At 39.6% G+C, this 20,898-nt stretch overlaps 1 long non-coding RNA gene across 1 annotated transcript in view; it reads right to left on the minus strand.

Annotated features, from left to right (window-relative positions):
• LOC140494152 (uncharacterized) overlaps window positions 1-20,898 on the minus strand; it is a 42,991-nt gene that overhangs the window by 11,948 nt on the left and 10,145 nt on the right. The gene's annotated exons all lie outside the window — the stretch shown is intronic.

Here is a 20,898-nt window from a genome sequence, read left to right on the forward strand (position 1 = left end):
ATTTTGGAAATATGTTTGGTTATTGTTGGATTAAACAGATCAAAGATCAATATAACTAAGTCTGGGGGCCTTCCTGACTTCAGTGCTCGAACAGTACTCCCTCTGAAGTTGTTCATCTTTTATTTGTTCGTGGATTTGACATCATTGATGCCAGTATTTATTGTTCATCCCTAATTTTCCTTGCGAAAATAGTGATGAGTCATCTCCATCAATATAATCAGGTGGCTTGTTAGACAATTTTGGAGTGATGTTGGGAATCTATAACATTGTGGACTTGGAGTCAGATACAAACAAAACCACAAAAGGAAAGGCAGGTGCGGTTCCTAAAAGTGAATTAGGTGGTATTTTATCACAATCCTGTACTTTCATAGTCACCATCACTGAGACCATCTGTTTATTTCAGATTTTATTTAAGTAGTTTCATTTATTTTCCCAAGCTTCAATTGTGAGATTTGAACTCATTTCTGCAGGTCATTAAAAGTACTCATAAACATTTGGATTATTAGTACACTAACGGAACTACAACTGCTATCCCAAATGATGGCAAATACTTCACTATCAAGAATAGGACCATCAAATAAAATAAATTCAAATAAAGAAGATTGCTTGAGGGAAAAGAAAATATTGGCTGTTGTAGGCAGACAGCACTGCATCTGCCTATTGAAAATACCAATGAAACTGTGACACAGTCGTTCAACAGGGTTACATTTTTATTTCCAACAGTTTATTTGTAAATCTGTTTTGTCCAATATTTTCACCCTGTCAGGAGCTGGCTGATCTTTAGTAATTCCACAAGAAGCACAATAGCAGTAAACTAATTTAAAAATCTGTTGTGGTTTATGAGCTTGTAAAGTAAATAGGTCATGCAGTGCTAACAAGCTTGTGCATTAATAGTTCTATAGCAGTTCAAATATAATTAGTCTTTGAATAGCTTCACTTACCCAACTCATTCTCACTTCTTGCCTCCAACCACAAGGCTCTACCATGAAACCAGCAGTGTGTGCAAGTCAAGAAAGCCCTATATGTTCTTGTTTGTATTGTTATTTGAATGTGTCATCATTGGCAGTGGAGAGCTTACGTGCTGGTGGCATATGGATGTCCTTGGCAAGGCAACATTTATTGCTCATTCCAAGTAGCCATTGAGATTATTGCACACTTTGGGGCTTTAGACCTTTTAGGACTGGTTGACCATCATTTGATAAATATAAAGATGAAGTCCTTTTACTCTTCAAAAAAATGATTTAGTTGAAATGATTGAGGTTTGGTAGCATTAGTCTGCTTTACCGGAATGCCAGGCAGAGGAATTAAAGGTTATCCAGAGATTAATTGGAAACGCAGAATTTGAAACATAAACAGGTAGGCCATGATTTTATTTAGTGGCAGAGAGGGTTGAGAGGCCATATTGCCCATGCCTGTGCCTAATTTGTATGTTTTTCTCAGTGGCTTTAAACATAGGAAAACTTAGGACTACAGTAGAACAATATAAGTAACTTTAAAGCCAGGAATAGGAAAATGTTAAATGCTCAGCATTCACCTTCATCCATCACGTGACCCCGCAAAAAGCAGGTGTGGATATCAGGAGAGACACAATCAGTTTAAGCCATGAATCACATATTGACACTTCACTGTCTCGAACCGCATGTGAAAATTGACCACTTGGATTAAGAATGATGGCCATGCTTCAACAATGATTCTACAAGTGAAAGGAGAAAATCATTGAGGAAGATAACAAATCAGAGACAATGTGTTGAAAATTTTGAGATAGATTTCAAGAAATTTTGTTTGTGCTATTTCCTTCACAATTCCTGCACTAAACCAAATTTATTTTGATTCTATGCTACAAATTTGATATTGTATTGTGTTGGTCCTGCTGCTAAATTTGATTCATTTAAAAAGAATGTAGCTGAACAGTTGAAATAGGTATTTGATATCTTGACTAATGAGTGATCTAATGATTGTCGAAGGAGTTCTCCAGAAATGAGGTGTCCTTGAGTGATTCCACTCGATTATCTGAATTTGGAAGAGGTTAGTGAAACACCATCACCTACATGTAATCATGTTTTATTTACTCTTAATGCTAGAATGAGAATTCTGGATCTAAATTAGGAATTCTTCTTCCAATCCTACAGGACTTCCAAAGGCTATTACTGACCAGTATTGCCCCGCTTCTGCTTTCAGTCCCAACCTTGAGACTGACCAGAGAGTTGCTACTGGTGAGGTGAGCACTAAGTGCAATCTGTACAAAAGTATGTGGCATAACAGGTACAGAGAACTTGCCTGGAGTATTTGGATATGGCTCAATTTTTGCCTTACCTCTGGTTTGTCAGCATGAGTAGATTCTGCTGACAGAATGAGGAGTTTAGGCCTGCTTTAAGACATTATTAAGGCTTCATTTTCTAGCTGTTGATGGTTTGCAAATCATGGTTAGCAAAATGTGATTAACGTTCCTGATAACGTTTTCGGTGAATGATCTTATGTAGAAGGTTCTTTAAAACTGTATCTGGGGCAAAAAGGTGATTACCCCTCCCCTGACCTAATGGCATTTTAGGAGCAGCTTTAGCGCCTGAACTGTAATTTAAAAAAAAAACAGGTCCACTCCTACCATCAACGGCAACCAGGAAAGAGATATAAATGTTGGCTTAGTCAGTAACACTCCTATCCTGAAGATGTTTTTTGTTTAAACAAGTTTTTTGAATCTTTATTGCTTCCTGAATTATAAATCATTCACAAATGTTGTGTTTAATCACTAATCCTCCCTTAGTTGGCTTTTTAAATAATGATCTGTTGACATTGATTTGCATAGCAACCTTAGATTCTGTTGCTATTTCATCTACTCCTCTTCGCTAAAGTATTCAATCTTTGCAAAGATTTGGCTGAGTGACTAGGTGAAGATTATTTATTTACTTCATTTATGAAAAGTAAAAAAAAACCCACAGAAGCTGTGATGGACAAATCATTTGATGAATATTTTGAGAAGCTTGAACTTATTTCAAATAATTATGTTAGTTCTTGTTTTATAACATATGTTTGTCATAAGATCATCGAAAGCTTACCAGCCAGTTAGTATTCTCATGTAGATCAAAGGACATGAGAGAAAGCTGAGCAAGCTGCTGGGAATGCCCAAGAAAGTAACTGCCCCATCAAATAGCAATCATTTACTTCTTACAAATAAGTCTTAAAGAAACAAATTTTGAAACATATGAGTATAACTCTGCAAAAACTATCATGCATTATTGTGACTGTTGTCTGCTGAAATTTGACTTTTTATTTGTTAGAATTCTGAAAAGGAACAATAAAGCCCAGGTCATTTCATTTTTTAAAAAATTTCGTGCTGGCGTAGGTTGTATTACAGTATGTAAAACATCAGAATAAATTACATTGTATTTTACATTTTGGTGAAATCTGCCTCCTTGAAAAGACCACATGATCCATGAATTGAATTCTGTTTGTAGTCAATTTCACACTCCAAGACATCCCATTGATTAGGTACAACAAGTGAACACCAAATGAATGAAGTGGTTAGTTGGTCAGAGACTCTCTTGTGGTGCCGTGGTAGCATCCCTACCCCTGGCCCAGGAGGCTGGGTTCAAGTCCTACCTACTGCAGAGGTGTATTATAATACCTCAGAACAGGTTCATGAGGAAAAAAGAAACAGGCGATTTGTTGGTCAAAGAACAGATATTGATATATATGGTAAAGTTATGCATTCTTGTATCTAAAACGGTAGTTTGGGTTCTGTAAGCCCTGTGAATGGTTGCTTTTCCTTAGCGATAAGAATGAATACCGAGCACATTGCAGGGTAGATCAAAGGAGACAGTGATTTGAATCACCACAATCTTTAATGAGTTCTGTTCTCCATGAGAACTTCAGGGAAAAACTATTAGAGCGAAGAATAACTTTAGAGCTCTCAGCTGAAAATAAGCTGTTTCTGTTGGAAGTACTTTAAAGCTGTTGCCAGATTCAATATAATGACTTGGTGACTCTACCCCTGACTGTTTTATCATTCTCTAAGGATCTGTCGCCACACACAAATCGCAGGCAAGGCTACTTCCCAGGTGTTAACCAGAAGGAGATTTGGATAAACATGCTTTGTATTGTCTGCTAAATTCTTTCTGAATGAAAATTAAAACAACCAATTGCTGTATTCTAGTATTAATTGCCTTCAATTCTACGCATTTGTCAGCTGACCAATGCAATAACATCTTATTCATTCCCACAGATTTTGAGCTGTTTAAAAGACCTAAGTTGCCTCTTGCTTCACAGTTACTCCGATGAAGACCGCCCAGTTATTTGTAATGGTAACCTTCTGAGTGCAAAATAAGAAGTAACAATAATATCTCTGAAATAAGAAATTATTTTCAAAAACATTTCCTAATATACTAAATTTTTAAAATGAAACATATGCTGCATAGGCAAAGACCATCTCCAACAAATGCAATTCTAACCATCGCTCTTTGGCATTCAGTTGCTCTACCATTACTGAATTTTTCATTATCAACATTCTATACATTAGCATTGACCAAAAACTGCACTACAGCAGTTTATAAATATTGTGGCTGTAATAACAGGTGCGAGGCTAGGAATTCTGAATGACTCGGCACCTGTCTCCTCCAATGCATTTCCATTATCTACAAGTCAGGAGTGAGATGGACTATTCCCCACTTGTCTGGCTGCGTCCAGGTTCACCAACACTCAAGAAGCTTGATATTATCCAGGACAAAGCAGTCCATTTGATCGATACCCCATGTACCATTCAATCCCTTCACCTTTAATACTCAGTGTTAGCAGGGTGTGCCATCTACAAGACCAACTGCAACAACTCATCAAGGTTTTTTTGGCAACACTCTTGACTTCTATCATCCAAAAGGACAAGGGAATAGGAACTCCACTGCTTGCAAATTCACCTCCAAGTCACACTTCATCTTGTCTTGTCTGTCACTATTCCTTTACTGTGACTAGGTCGAAATCCTGAAAAATTCTTTCTAAAATAGTGGTATAAGAAAGTAATTCAACGCCACATTCTCCAGGCAACAATACTGGTTCACCCAACAATGACCACACACATGAAAGAATAAAGAAGAAATAAAACAAGAGTGTTCAGGAAAAGAGCCACCTTAATCAGATGGAGTACTTGCAGATAGAGCAGGATAAGAGATCAATGATTCAACACTGTTAAGATAAATCTAAACAGCTGTCAGCAAGTATCTCTCTATAGGACATATCAACCTCTGGAAAAGCTGTCAAATTAGTTAGGGACACAATACTGAACCTTAAACAATGAGATTGTTTTCCTAAAAAGTGAAGATTAAATATATTGAGGAGCCTTCCTCATTTTACCCATGATTTGAGATATCTGACAGTTGATCTCACCGATAGAAATAAAATAATAAATGATATGAGAAGGGTAAATCTAGGATTTGTTTTCCATGAAACTGCAAGATTAAAGATTTTAACTCAAAAAAGACAAAATTATGCATCGCTCACACAAAATGATTGAAGTGAGGAATTGATTCTGAAAGTAATGGGTAATTCAACACTAAATCAATGATCTATGGAGTGCTTTATTCAGGGGAAAACCCTTTAACATGGGTTGAAAATATAGAAAGATTTAAAATGCAAACATGACATTATTTAAATAGAGAACAAAACTGCAGATGCTGGAGATCTGAAAAAAGCAGAAATTGCTGGAGAAACTCAGCAAATCTGACAGCATCTGTGGGAAGAAAGCAGAGTTCACATTTTAAGTCCAGTGACGCTTCTTCAGAAAGGTTTGGAAGATGCTGCTAAAGAAACCTTGGTGAGTTCTGATGACGTGACCCGACTTGAAATGTTAACTCTGCTTTCTTCTCATGGATGCTGCCAGTCCTGCCGAGTTTCTCTAGTAATTTCTGTTTTCATTTGTGACATTATTCAATGCGACTTCAATCAATAGTCAAGATTGTCCTGTAAAGTCTTGTTCTATTATTTTATTGATAATTACCAGCTACTGTCACTATATTTTATATGTATTTCAGTGACCTGAGCAGATTTTCTGTTGTACTGCTCAACGTAGGGTAGCACTTAATGAAAATGACTGGAGTGTTACCTGCCAGTTAGAGCCTCCTTTTATAGAGTCATAGAATCATACAGCACAGAAACAGACACTTCGGTCCAACCAATCCATGCCAACCATAATCCCACACTAAACTAGTCCCACCTGCCTGCATTTGGCCCATATCCCTCTAAACATTTCTTAATAATGAACTTTCCTTAATGTCTTTTAAACATTGGAGTTGTACCTGCATCCACAATTTCCTCTGGAAGTTCATTCCACACATGAACCATTCTTTGTAAAAAAAAAAATCCCCTTGTGTCTTTCTTAAAACTTTCTCCTCTGACCTTAAATATTTGCCCACAAGTTTTGAAATCCCACACCCGAGGGAAAGGATACTTGCCTTTCATTTTATCAATACCCCTCATGATTTTATAAACTCTTATAAGGTCAACCTTCAACCTCCTACACTCCAATGAAAAAAGTGCCAGCTGAGCCAGCCTCTCATAATAACTCAAAATTCCGTTCCTGGCAACATTCTGGTAAATCTCTTCCAAACCTTCTCCAGCTTAATAATATCCTTTCTATAAGAGGATGACCAGAACTGGATACAGAATTCAAGAAGCAGCTTCATCAACATCTTGTACTACCTCAACATGACGTCCTAACTCAATGGTCTGAGCCATGAAGGTAAGCATGCTAACCACCTTATCTATATATGATGCAAAGATCAGCCATGTAATTGGGCAGTGATATGATCAAGGATCCCCAGGGTTGGAGATCCCTCCTGCTGAGAGCTGCAGCTCAATAAGAGGCCAAGACATTTTCATTGGCAGTGTCAATGGGAAGACTTTGCCTGCTCTGGTATTACATCTATCTGAGGTCCAGAATTACCATAGACCAAGTGAGTGATAGTGGGACAAAAATCGTGGAGAGGAGATCATGGTAAGAGGCTGCTTGGCAGTAAGGACAAGGGAGTGACTGTCAGTGGACATCTCCATTCCCATCCTTAGACCATTCCATCAATCATTAAATGTCTTTAAATGAGGGATCCCTGTGGGAAACTGCAAGGAACTGCGATACTATTTTGTTTTGGTTTTCCCACATGGTATTTCCCTCACCTGTGGATGGATGAATACTCAAGTAAGTGGGCATTAGTTGCCTGAACTGGTAGCACAGCATGAAGGGTATCCATAAGCCTTCCTGCAATGATGAATATGTGCAGTGGCATATTCTAAGAACAGCCATTTAATGAATTAATCGTTCCTGGTAAACCCTGTCTGCCATATCACTCACTGTTGCAGCTTAATAGAAAGGAGAAAAGTATAGCTACTAACATATGTACGCCCCAGAGCAAGAAGTAGCCAGGATTAAACAGAGAAGTTGAGGAAAGTCCAAATAGCAATGAACTGACATCATCCTTGCATGCTAAAACCTGAGTGTATGACAGAGTGAAAACTGGAGACAGAAGGAATTCCATAGTTCGCTAGCATTAGTGAACTTAGTTAACAGTACAAGATAAGGCAATGAGTCCTGATTGCAACAATTTAAGGATGCATGAAGGAGAAAAAGCATAAGAGATTACAAAGGCAGGGAGTTATACATTTTCTGTTAAACATAAGCTATTTGTTTATTTGACTTTGTCACATTCTCACCTGCATGATCTGTTGAAATTTAAATAATTCTTTCATGGATCATTTGAGCAGCTTGTTTTGTTTAAAAAGATCCTCTTTGTCTCCATGAATGTTTTGAGAAATATTTTATGGCCCATTTCTTTTTCTAGGTTTTGTCTCAGAAATTAACACCGTCACATATATTGGCTTTTAGATTTTGTGGGTAAGGGTAAGAAGTAGTGGAACTTTACCAGTTATCAGAAGTAGACACTCTTCAGCCTCATACCCTGACCCACAGTAATACCTCGATCTTATGAGAAGTTTCCTCACTCTTCATCATCTTTTTAAGAGAATTTGTCTATATTTTTTCCAAGTTTACCCACATTTTCCAGCACCAATTATCTTCCAGTGGATAGTTGATTTTGCTTAAATGTTTCCATTCTTGGCATTGGCCATTGGAAAACTTAGAATTTATGAGTACATAGGGTCATAGAGATGTACAACATGGAAACAGACCCTTCGGTCCAACTCGTCCATGCCAACCAGATATCCCAACCCAATCTAGTCCCACCTGCCAGCACCCAACCCATATCTCTCCAAACCCTTCCTATTCATATATCCATTGCAATTGTACTAGCCTCCACCACTTCCTCTGGCAGCTCATTCTATACTGGTACCAACCTCTGTGTTAAACAGTTGTCCCTTAGGTCTCTTTTATATCTTTCCCCTCTCACCTTAAACCTATGCCCTCTAGTTCTGGACTCCCCACCCCAGGGAAAAGACTTTGTCTATTTTTCCTATCCATGCCCCTCATGATTTTATAAACCTCTATAAGATCATCCCTCAGCCTCTGACACTCCAGGGAAAATAGCCCTAGCCTATTCAACCTCTCCCTATAGCTCAAGTCCTCCAACCCTGGCAACAGCCTTGTAAATCTTTTCTGAACCCTTTAAAGTTTCACAACATCTTTCCGATAGGAAGGAGACTAGAATTGTACGCAATATTCCAACAGTGGCCTAAGTAATGTCCTGTCAAGAAAGAACCCACTGCAGACTTATTTTAAGGCCACGCTTAAAACATCAACTTATCTGTTTCTGTGCTGTGACCTTTCCCAATAGGTTCCTTCAAGAACAGTTGCGAATTTCACTATTTTTTTAATTTCCCTAGACGCACTCCCTTTTAAAAATGCAGTAGCTTTGACTTTTTTTTTCTCCAAAGTTTCAAAACAATGCAACAGCATATAAAACAGTAATTGCTGCTCCTGGAATTTGAGGAAATCACCTCCAACACCTAAAATGCCTCAAAAAATTACAGCCAGAAATTTTTCTCATCCTCCATATTGGACTACCCAGAATCCACTATAGGGGTAGTCATTAATATCAATTAGCTCCTGGAAGAGCCAGGAAATTCTAAAAGCTGCTGCCTGATTATTCTTTGGCTAGATTGACCCCATTGCCTAAGGGCCAATTTTTTTTCTTTTTTCCTTCGTGAAATGTGGGCCTTACTGGCAAGGGCAGCATTTGTTGACCATCCCTAATTGTCCTTAAGGTGGTGGTGAGTCATCTTCTTGAATCGTCACAGTCTATGTGGTGTAGGCACAGCACTGTCAGGAAGGGAATTGCATCAAGACGTGATTGAAAAGTACTGTGAGCAAAGTCATAGAGATCGTTTGCACAGACAAGGCCTTTTGGCCTATTGAGTCTGGACCAGTCAAAAATCAAGCATCCAACTGTTCAAACCCATTTTTTAACATTTGACCCCTGACTTTATATGGCTTGGCACTACAAATGTACATCTCAATACAACTTAAATGCGACGATAGTTTTTTGCCTCTACACAGGCTGGGTGGGAAAAGAGTTCCTTGTATTCTTTCTAGATCCTGTCCCTTACCTTAAATCCATGTCCCCTGGTTATTGATCTTTTCATCAAGAAGAAATGTTTCCACCTGTCTACTCTTTTTATGCTGTTGACAATTTTATACCACTCAATCATCACTCCTTGATCTCCTTTGCTCCCATAAAAACAACTCAGTCTATCCAATGTTTCTTCATAACTGAAGCATCACTGAAAACTTAGAGGAAGAACAGACAGCGAGAGGTACTAAACATAGTAGGAGGTATATTTGTTTTAATACAAGGAGTATGACAGGTAAGGCTGATGAACTTAGAGCTTGGATTAATGTGTATAACTACGATGTTGTAGCTATTACAGAGACTTAATTGAGGGAGGGACAGCATTCACAACTTAATATTCTGGATTTAGATGTTTCAGGCAAGATAGAAAGGGTTGTAAAAGAAGTTGGAGGGAGGAGTTGTGCTACTAACAAGGGAGAATATCACAGCTGTACAGAAGGACGACACCTTGGATGGTCATATGGGTAGAGCTCAGCAATAAGAAGGGTGCAATCACTTTTATGGGGTTGTATTACAGGCCGCCAACAGCCAGCAGGTGATAGAGGAACAGATACGTGGACAAATTATGGAAACATGTAAAAACAACATGGATAATTTTAACTCATATCAGGCAGCACCCTCTGCACCCTCTCCAGTGCAATGATATCTCTCCGATAATGTGGACTCCAGAACTACATATAGTTGTCCAGCTGTGGCCGAATCAACATTTTATACAGGTCCAGCATCACCATCCTGCTCTTAAAATCTATACCTCAGCTAATAAAGGCAAGTATCACTTGCCTTTTTAACCACTTCAACTATCTGTCCCATCACCTTCAAGCATGCATATCAAGGCAAAATATCTCTTTGTTTTTTGGAAAGTCTCACTGTTTAATTTAATATGGCACAGATTCTACTTGGTTCAATTGGATTGTCCTCATGGAGAACTGTTTACATTTATTTGTATTTCTGTTAATTGAGTGTGTTGCTCATAGATAATACAAATGATTGCAAGAATTACTGACTGTGGAAATCCATCTTCTTCCCATTTGTAGTTGTTTTTATTGTTTTTCAATGCCTCTCTCACTAGTATCCTCACACATGGATGAGGAAGGACACCACATCGACGAAGACAACACATCCATCCTAAGACAAGGCAAACAAAGACTCACACGAGAATTCCTAGGAGCATGGCAATCCAACCAGAACTCTATCAACAAACACACTGAGTAAGACTCCATCTACCACCCCTAAGAAAAGGAACAGGAAGTGACTTCACCACAGGAAATTACATCACCACAGGAAATTACATCACCAACCCAAAGAAACCCAAACATATAAATAGAAAGTAGGACTTTTCAGCAGTGCTTTGCATGCGGCCCACTGAAAGTGTTATCTAGTAGGGTAATGACACATCTGGAAATGAACCTCCAAGCTCAGTGAGCAAACCTACATCCAAAACCTCAACCTGAGCTACAAATCTTCTCAAAACTTGCTAGTTAGAGCATTGTTAAATCATTTTGTCTGAATTATTATTTAATAGCATCCGTTCGCACTTTCAGCTATTGCAAAAGATTAATAAAATTTTCAATGATTTACTTCCTATAAATCAAATATCTCTGACCTACTTCTCTTCTCAAACTAGACTATGGCCTGTTGAATTGTTTGCTCTGATATAATTGTAAAACCATCATTAAATTCTACAGATACGATGTCAATTTTTGATCCTGTTTTCACAGGATGTGATTGTTTTGGATTCAGTTCAAGTGATTAAATCTTTTGTCTGATCTCTGCTTTCTCAGAACTCTGCTGTCCTTAGAAGTTAGGGTCCTCACTAGATGTCCCCTATAATTCATTTATAGAAGAAATAAAATTGTTTGGGTAGAATGTGTCTTTACGCAATTGCGTTAAACAGATGATTGCTCATCTTACATTTCTTCCAATTGACTCCATCTTCAGTGAACTTGCTCTCATCCATTTTAGATTTTGACCATGTCCAGTAGTCTGTCATTGTATTTAGTCATTCCACATATGAGCTATAACCCTATACCAAGGATATCTAATCCTAAATAGCAAACTATATATTGAAAAGATATTTTAATATATTTTCAATGAAACTACTGAATGTACTATACAACTTGTCATTAGGCACTTTAGTAGCATTTTTAACTAGACTGTCCCAGGATTAATTCAAGTTCGTTGATCCATCACAAATCAAATTTTAAGGTATTACAATTGGCCAAGTTGAGGAAGGGAATCAGCCAGGCTGCTCCTCCCAGTCCTATCAAGTGTTTCCTGGTGGAAAATGCAAATGTGTGAACATCTGGTAAGAGCTGATCAGACTCAGCTGTGAAACTCTGCATGATTCTCAATATCTTGCCAACATTCTCTGTCTGGCTCACATTTGACGGGCTTGTACTTGGCTGATGATATCCATGGAATTGTGCCTTGGCACAAGTTATTTCCTTCTAGAGATGGAGAAGAGGATAGGAAATTACACTGCAATCTTAATTATTATCTTTGAGAATCTTCTAGGAAATAGTGACTTTTTAATTGTTAGCTAATTCCATCAGTGAAACTTGATTTTTTTTTAAAGCAGTATCATTTGTGTAATACATACACTGTACAAAATGTATACTAATAACTGAAAGGGAAGCCCATTTTATCAAGGACAAGTACTGCAAAAGCTTAAGTCTGATTCTTGGATGGAGGTTTTCTGAGTCTTGCCACCACATACCTAACTTCACAACTGTATTACAGATGAAGCTCCAGATGTTCTCATTGGCAAGCTGTCTTTTATTTTTCCATTGCAAAAAAAAATTATTAGCTTCTAACTTGCAGATTGGTAGCCAGATGGCATTTGTGCATGGAAGAAGGATGAGAGATTTCCATAATGCTTTCTCAAGAAAAATAGGGACCACTTGCTGAATGCAATTTCAACCTTAGGTTATGAATGATGAATTTATTGAGCTACAGTTTTAGGTCATTGCTAACAATGAAATTGTTTGGAAGATACTACAAGTTAATCCTAGCAAAACTTTGTTTAGTCTTAATCGTGAATTTTATGGATAATAATTTTGGGTCAGTATTCCATAATGATGATATCACTGACTAGTAAGCCAGAGACCAGTCCCAATGAGTTCAAATCTGGCCACCGTAACCCAGGAATCTAAATTTGATTAATTTACTAAATCTGGAATTAAAAAGTGTTAGTAACCACAACCATGAAACTACAGGATTGTCATAAAAAATTCTTTTCACTTGTTCTTTTAAGAAGGAAACTAATTTACTAGTGTACAACAAATCAGAACAAGTTGATTTTGGTGCTCTGCCATCCATTATAATGAAGTGCTTCAAAAGGTTTAATAATGGCACAAATCATCTCCAGCCTCCCGACAGCCCTGATCCAGTATAATGTGCCTACCGTCATAACAGGCCTACAGAAGACACCATCTCCCTGGCCCTAGATTTATTCCTGGAACATCTGGATAGCAGACTATATCAGGCTCCTATTTATTAACTTCAGCTCCACCTTCAACCAAATCCATCCTCAAACTCTGAAACCTAGGCCTTTGTAACTGGATCCTCAACTTCCTGACTTGCAGGCCGCAATCAGTAAGGACAGTTGACAACCCTCCTTCACGACAGTCCTGAACACTGATGCCCCACAAGGTTGTGTACTCATTCCCTTACTGTACTCCTTAATCGCTCATGACTGTGGACAAATTCTGATCTAACTCTATTTAGAAGTTATTTGATGGCATCACTGTTGTGGGTTGGATCATAAACAACTATGAAACTGGAAAGAGGGAGAGCTTTATGGGCAGCATGGTGGCTCAGTGGTAAGCACTGCTGCCTCTCAGCACCAGGACCCGGGTTTGATTCCTGCCTCAGGTGACTGTGCGTGTGGATTTTGCACTTTCTCCCCGTGTCTGGGTGGGTTTCCTCCAGGTGCTCCTACAATTCAAAGATGTGAAGGTTAGGTGAATTGGCCATGCTAAATTGCCCATAGTGTTAGGAGCATTAGTCAGGGTAAATATTGGATAGGGGAATGGGTTTGGGTGGGTTACTCTTTGGAGAGTCGGTGTGGATTTGTTGGGCCAAAGGGCCTGTTTACACATTGTAGGGAATCCAATCTGAAAAATCTTAGTGGCATGGCTTAACAACAACAATCTCTCCCTGAATGTCAACAAAATGAGAAAGCTGGTAATTGACTTCAGGAAGCAAGTGGAAGCCACACTCGTGTCTGTATCAATAGTGCTGAAGTGGAGATGGTCGCGACTTCAAGTTCTGAGGAATAAATATCACCAACAGTCTTTCCTGGTTCATTCACGTCAATGATATGGTTAAGAAAGCACAACAACACCTCTACTTCCTCAGAAGGTCAAGGAAATTTGGCATGTCTATAATGGCCTTTATCAATTTTTATAGATGCACCATAGAAAGCAAACTATCCAGTTGTATCACAGCTTGGTATGGCAACTGGTCTGCCCAAGACTGCAAGAAATTACTGAGACTTCTGAACACATCCCAGTTCATCATGCACCAACCATCCTTCCACTGACTTCATCTATACTTCCTTGGGAAAGCAGCCAACGAAATCAAAGACTCCTCCCATCCTGGTTATAATCTTTCTTTCACCCTCTTCCATTGGGTAGAGAATGCAAAAGTTTGAAAGCACTTACCAACAGATTCAAGAAGAGCTTCCTCCTCGCAGTTATCAGACTTTTGAACGGATCTCTCCTTTACTAGAGTTGATCTTTCTCTGCACCTACTCTGTTGCTGTAGCACTATACTATTACTTTATTGCTCTTAAATAAGGTATGATTTGCCTGGATGGCACGCAAAACAATACTTTCCATTGTATCTCAATATATGTGACAATAATAAATGAAATGAAATCAAAATCAAATTAGATCAAATCTTAACTGCCCTCTGCAGTTTAGGGTGAGGAATAAAGGGATCACTCATATGATTTTTTAATATATAGAAAGTACATTCAAGCTACAAAACAACAAGGAGATCTGTGATTTAATCTGTAGCCACTGTTAAGTCAAATATTCTCAACCAAGGCAAGGAGTTACACTTATTTAAAGATCAGGAAGTGAAAATCAATCAGTGTTGATCACTATTTAGTGACTCCAGCTGTAATGTGTCTGTACACAGTTTAGGAATCTGGATGAGTTGCAATTATTCTCCTTTTTGGCTAGCACTCAGCACTCTGCTTCAGCTTTCATATGAAGTCAGGTGAGCTATACTATAGCAAGTAGGAGAAAGGAGGACCGCAAATGCTGGAGAGTCAGAGTCAAAAGGTGTGGCGCTGGAAAAGCACAGCAAATCAGTCATGATGAAGGGCTTATGCCCAAAATGTCGACTCTCCTGCTCCTCAGGTGCTGCCTGACCAGCTGTGCTTTTCCAGTGCCACACTTTTCAACCAGAGCAAGCAGCTTTAGGAGAGTCTTTTAGAGAGTCTTTTTGGAGGAATTAGAACTGTTCTTCAGAACCACACAGAGATGGTAACATCCTTTACAATCATAAGATCATGAGTATGTTCAGCCTATTTAATAATGCCTGTCCAATTGCTGAATTTAATTGTCAGTAACATCTATTCATAATATGTATTTTGCTACATGGAACCTTTCCAGCTGCTCTGGTTTAGTCTCAGACTGCCCCAATTTGTGAACCTTTATCGATGAACAGAATCAGGTGCCCTTCCCTGTGCTATTGGCAGGAGCATTTAATCAAGTATAGGGACGCTTTGGGCTGGAGGTTGCCACAATTGTGCCCCCACACCAACTTAGGACCTTTATGAAAAGGCCCATGGGCAGTCATTCTTCCCTGTCACCGATTTAATGTCCTTAAGTGAGCAACTCCTGTCCATTTAACACCCTTATCACACTGACGCAAGTACTAACCCACTGATGGGCTCACTATGAGCTGAGCATGACCCTGTTTGTGTTTGCCTGCAGGTTGCTGAGGCGAATCAGTCTCTTGTTCAAATGCACTTAGTGCCTGATTAAGGAACGTTCATTGCACTGGGAGGGCCCTGAGACCCAGTCCCCTGACTTTGCTGTTGACCATCTATCCCCAATCTCCAATCTACAAACCACCTTGTTTTCATTACATTTGTGTGTTTCCCTCTTCAATCTGAGTCCTTGGTCTAGCATAGCTGTGACAGTGACAGCCTCTCTATTGGCACTGTTGAGCATTAAAGTGTTACCAGCATCTGGTTACCAGCTTTCAGTATGCCTGCTGTCTGCTTCCAGGGTCCTCGATCTTGAGGGAAGCCCCCCCAGCTGGCGTCTCAAATGCCTGAGATACAATAGGCTCTTTGAAAAGGAGGCCACATCATTGTCTTGCTGTCACATCCACAAATTTAAACCTAATATTTGGATATATGCTTAATACAACGGCTCAGTTGTCAGCACAACACCAGGGACCCAGGATTGAGTCCAGCAAAGGGTGATTATCTTTGTGGAGTTTGCATGTTACCCCTATGTCAGTGTGGGATTCCTCCAGGTGCTCTGGTTTCCTGCCACAGTCCAAAGACATGCAAGTTAGGTGGATTGGTAAATGTGCGTTTATAGGGATAAGGTGAGGGTCTGGCTCTACTGGGATGCTCTTTGATGTTGAAGGGCTGAACAGCCCCTTTCTACATTGTAGGGACACTATAATTTGATTTCATAGACTGTAAAACTGCCCAGAAGACTTTATTTGAGGCTGAAGCGATCTACTGTATTGAATGTACTCTCATTACCCTTTCCATCTGACATACCAGGGATTAGCCTTCTTGATCTCTTCTTCTCTATTTATAAAACCTGATGATTTCCTGGCACTGTGTACAAAATGTGGGATTGTACTAAATGTGGGATTTGAGATTATATGTATAGAATGTTGTGGGAAAGAAAAGTGACTTGCATTTCAATATTTTTCTAATTTGAGACAAAGCTTTTGTACTCAAAGTGCAGTGCAATCTCCACAGTCACAGTGAGGTGAATAACTCACCATCCATTTGATGCTGAGGCGAAGGTAAAGTATTACCCACTGCATAATATGTTGCATTTTCCAACTGCAGACATGTTCACAACAAGATTTACTCTCATCAGAGGCTTTCATCAGGTGCACTGAGGCTTACTTTTGGAGATAATTGCTTTTAAGGTGATAAATGTGGAGAAACCTAATTTAGCAATATATGAACTATTGAGCCAGCCATCCAAGTTAACCAGTGAATACGCAGGATGAACAGATATTTAAGTGCACTGTTGGTAAAGAGGAAGAGCATAATTTTGCAATGGTGGCTGCTGTCTATTTCATAAGATGATGGTTTGTACCAAGATGATCAACTCTCTGTTAAACAATACCTGGTGCGGCTCAGAAACCCCACTCTGACATGATACTCTCTGTTGCATTTGCAGCAGAAGAAGACAGTACACTGGGAGATGCATGATTCATTGGCCTCTGATTTCTCTGGATCCTTTTCTTGGCTACCTAATATTGTTTTCTTCCCTGTTTGCCTCTTCTGATGCCATTCCAAACATTCAGTCACCAGAGATCACAACCATCAACCATCTCCCAGCTGTCAGTCTCAATATCTGCCATTACATCCCGTTTGCATGTGTCCTTGTAGTAGACATACGGGCATCAGGAGTTTCTAACCTAGCGGCCAGTTCACCAGATAGGAAATCTTTGGATGTTAGCCAAAATTCCACTTGATGCCAATGAGCATAGATGTTATAGGCTTGACAATGAGTGAATGTTGATGGATTCCCTGAGTTTTGAGCATTGGAGCATTAAAAGAACATTGGGTTCTATTTGATCAAAAAAAAGGGAGTTTCATGGAGAATTTCTCTCCCCGAGCTGAGTCCTGTCATCTAATTTTACACATTTTGTACCACATCTCTGTGGTGCTGTCCTCATGCTATTGTACGCGGAAGAGGTATTCATCACTACGAGACCTCGCAGGGTTTCTGCTGTCGACACCATTTCAAAGCTTAGCCACACACATGTCTAATGTGGAAAACCTCATTTTTCTGATCCTGCTGTATTTTCCCAACTGGAATTTCATGGCTCAGATCATTTAGGAGCTGGGAAAAATCAATCCATGCTTTTAAGTACACAACAGAATGCAGGAGCATTCTCCATTGAGAAGCACCTACAATGATCGCGTGTCGAGACTTGATAACGCCTGTCATGTACTTGACCATTATTCAGGAAGACATATGTCATGGTCCTAGGTATTGCCACATTCCATCCATCAACAATGACAATGTGACATGAAGATGTGTTGATAGCTTCACATTTAGGCTCCACAATCACTGACAATCTGCCACTTAACGTCTAAGCTAAGAAAGAGTTTAGAACAACAGCACTGTCACTGAGCAAGCCGAACATTGAACCTTCCAAGTCACATCTTCAGTACATAGCTCTACAGTGATGAGAACTGGACAATATATACCAGATAGAGTCAAAGAGATGTACAACATGGAAACAGACCCTTCGGTCCAACCTGTCCATGTCAAGCAGATATCTTAGCCCAATCTAGTCCCACCTGCCAGCACCCGGCCCATATCCCTCCAAACCCTTCCTATTCATATACCCATCTAAATGCCTTTTAAAATGTTGCAGTTGTACCAGTCTCCACCACTTCCTCTGGCAGCTCATTCCATACATGCACCACCCTCTGTGTGAAAAAGTTGCCCCCTTGGTCTCTTTCATATCTTTCCCCTCTCATCCTAAACCTATGCCCTGGACTCCCCAAGCCCAGGGAAAAGACTTTGTCTATTTATCCTATCAATGTACCTCATGATTTTGTAAACCTCTATAAAGTCACTCCTCAACCTCTGACGCTCCAGGGAAAACAGCCCCAGCCTGTTCAGCCTCTCCCTATAGCTCAAATCCTCCAACCCTGACAACATCATGGTAAATCTTTTCTGAACCCTTTCAAGTTTCACAACATCTTTCCAATGGGAAGGAGACCAGAATTTCATGCAATATTCCAACAGTGGCCTAACCAATGTCCTGTACAGCTGCAGCATGACCTCCCAACTCCTGTACTAAATACTCTGACCAATAAAAGAAAGCATACCAAACGCCTTCTTCACTATCCTATCTACCTGCGACTCTACTTTCAAGGAGCTATGAACCTACACTCCAAGGTCTCTTTGTTCAGCAACACTCCCTAGGACCTTCCCATTAAGTGTATAAGTCCTGCTAAGATTTGCTTTCCCAAAATGCAGCACCTCGCATTTATCTGAATTAAATTCCATCTGCCACTTCTCAGCCCATTGGCCCATCTGGTCAAGATCCTTTTGTAATCTGAAGTAACCTCCTTCGCTGTCCACTACATCTCCAATTTTGGTGTCATCTGCAAATTTACTAACTTTACCTCTAATGCTCACATCCAAATCATTTATGTAAATGACAAAAAGTATTGGACCCAGCACCGATCCTTGTGGCACTCCACTGGTCACAGGCCTCCAGTCTGAAACACAACCCTCCACCATCACCTTCTGTCTTCTACCTTTGAGCCAGTTCTGTATCCAAATGGCTAGTTCTCCCTGTATTCCATGAGATCTAAGCTTGCTAATCAGTTTCCCATGGGGAACCATGTCGATGCCTTACTGAAGTCCATATAGATCACATCTACTGCTCTGCCCTCATCTATCCTCTTTGTTACTTCTTCAAAAAACTCAATCAAGTTTGTGAGACATGATTTCCCATGCACAAAGCCATGTTGACTATCACTAATCAGTCCTTGCCTTTCCAAATACATGTACATCCTGTCCCTCAGGATTCCCTCCAACAACTTGCCCACCACTGAGGTCAGGCTCACTGGTCTATAGTTCCCTGGCTTGTCCTTACCACCCGTCTTAAACAGTGGCACCACGTTAGCCAACCACCAGTCTTCCGGCACCTCACCTGTGACTATCAATGATACAAATATCTCAGCAAGAGGCCCAGCAATCACTTCTCTAGCTTCCCACAGAGTTCTAGGATACATCTGATCAGGTCCTGGGGATTTATCCACCTTTATGCGATTCAAGATATCCAACATTTCCTCCTCTGTATTATGGACATTTTGCAAGGTGTCACCATCTTTTCCCCTACATTCTATATCTTACATATCCTTTTCCACAGTAAATACTGAAGCAAAATACTCTTGTAATATCTCCCCCATTTTCTGCAGCTCCACACAAAGGCTTCCTTGCTGATCTTTGAGGGGCCTTATTCTCTCCCTAGTTACTCTTTTATCCTTAATGTATTTGTAAAAACCCTGTGGATTCTCCTTAATTCTATTTGCCAAACCTATCTCACGTCTCCTTTTGGCACTCCTGATTTCCCGCTTAAGTATACTCCTACTGCCTTTTTCTCTTCTAAGAATTCACTCGATCTCTCCTGTCTCTACCTGACATATGCTTCCTTCTTTTTCTTAACCAAACCCTCAATTTCTTTAGTCATCCACTATTCCCTATACCTACCAGCCTTTCTTTTCCTAACAGGAATATAGGACATTGTAAAATTTTCTACTTTTCCTATCTCAAATATATCGTTGAATCTCATGTCAGGATTTTACTATGGCACACCACTAAATAGTAGGTAACTGTAACTGTAGGTCGAATTCTATTGCTGTTCCTGGGAGTAGAAACCAAGTTGGGCAGTGAAACAATTGGGAGAGAAGTCAAAGATCAATGGAAGGTTAAAAGTTTTGAATTAAGTTCGTCAAACCTTTAAAGGCAAGCCAAATTTCTCAAATGAGAGACTCAGGAACCCTTTTTACATACAATTGCATACATGTGCATGCTCATTAAAAGGCTGGCTCACCAAACTCAAGTTCCCTTCCCCTAGATTGACTTAGCAATTAGAGTCCTCCCAGCTTAACTTTATTGGTGGAGATGCTCCAAGAAACAGTTCTTTGGCTTAAAATTAAGAAACATTTGGAAAAATATGACTTTTCTGGAAGTGTCAGCATGGATCTGTTAAGGGAAAACTGAGTCAAGCTAACTTTTAAGTTTTTGGAAGAGGTAACAGAGGGCAAGACTGATGTAATGTACATGGACTTGCAAAGGATTAATTCAGTGCCATACAACGAACCTTTGAGGAAAATAATAGGTCCCATCATAAAAGAGACAGTTTCGCCATGGGTACAACATTGGCTGAGGGATAGAAAACAGAACAATGGTTAATGGAATGCTCAGGTTAGATAAGGTGAGTGGTGAAATTCCCCAGATTTCTGTATTGGGAATTTGACTATTCCTGAGATTTATAATTGATCTAGATCTTGATTTTGTGTGAAGGATACAACTTTAATGTTTTGCATAGGACAAAAAAAATTGGAAGAATTGTAAATGGTGAGTAGGACAGT

This window comes from Chiloscyllium punctatum, chromosome 23 (genome assembly GCF_047496795.1).
Source record: "Chiloscyllium punctatum isolate Juve2018m chromosome 23, sChiPun1.3, whole genome shotgun sequence".
NCBI lineage: Eukaryota > Metazoa > Chordata > Chondrichthyes > Orectolobiformes > Hemiscylliidae > Chiloscyllium > Chiloscyllium punctatum.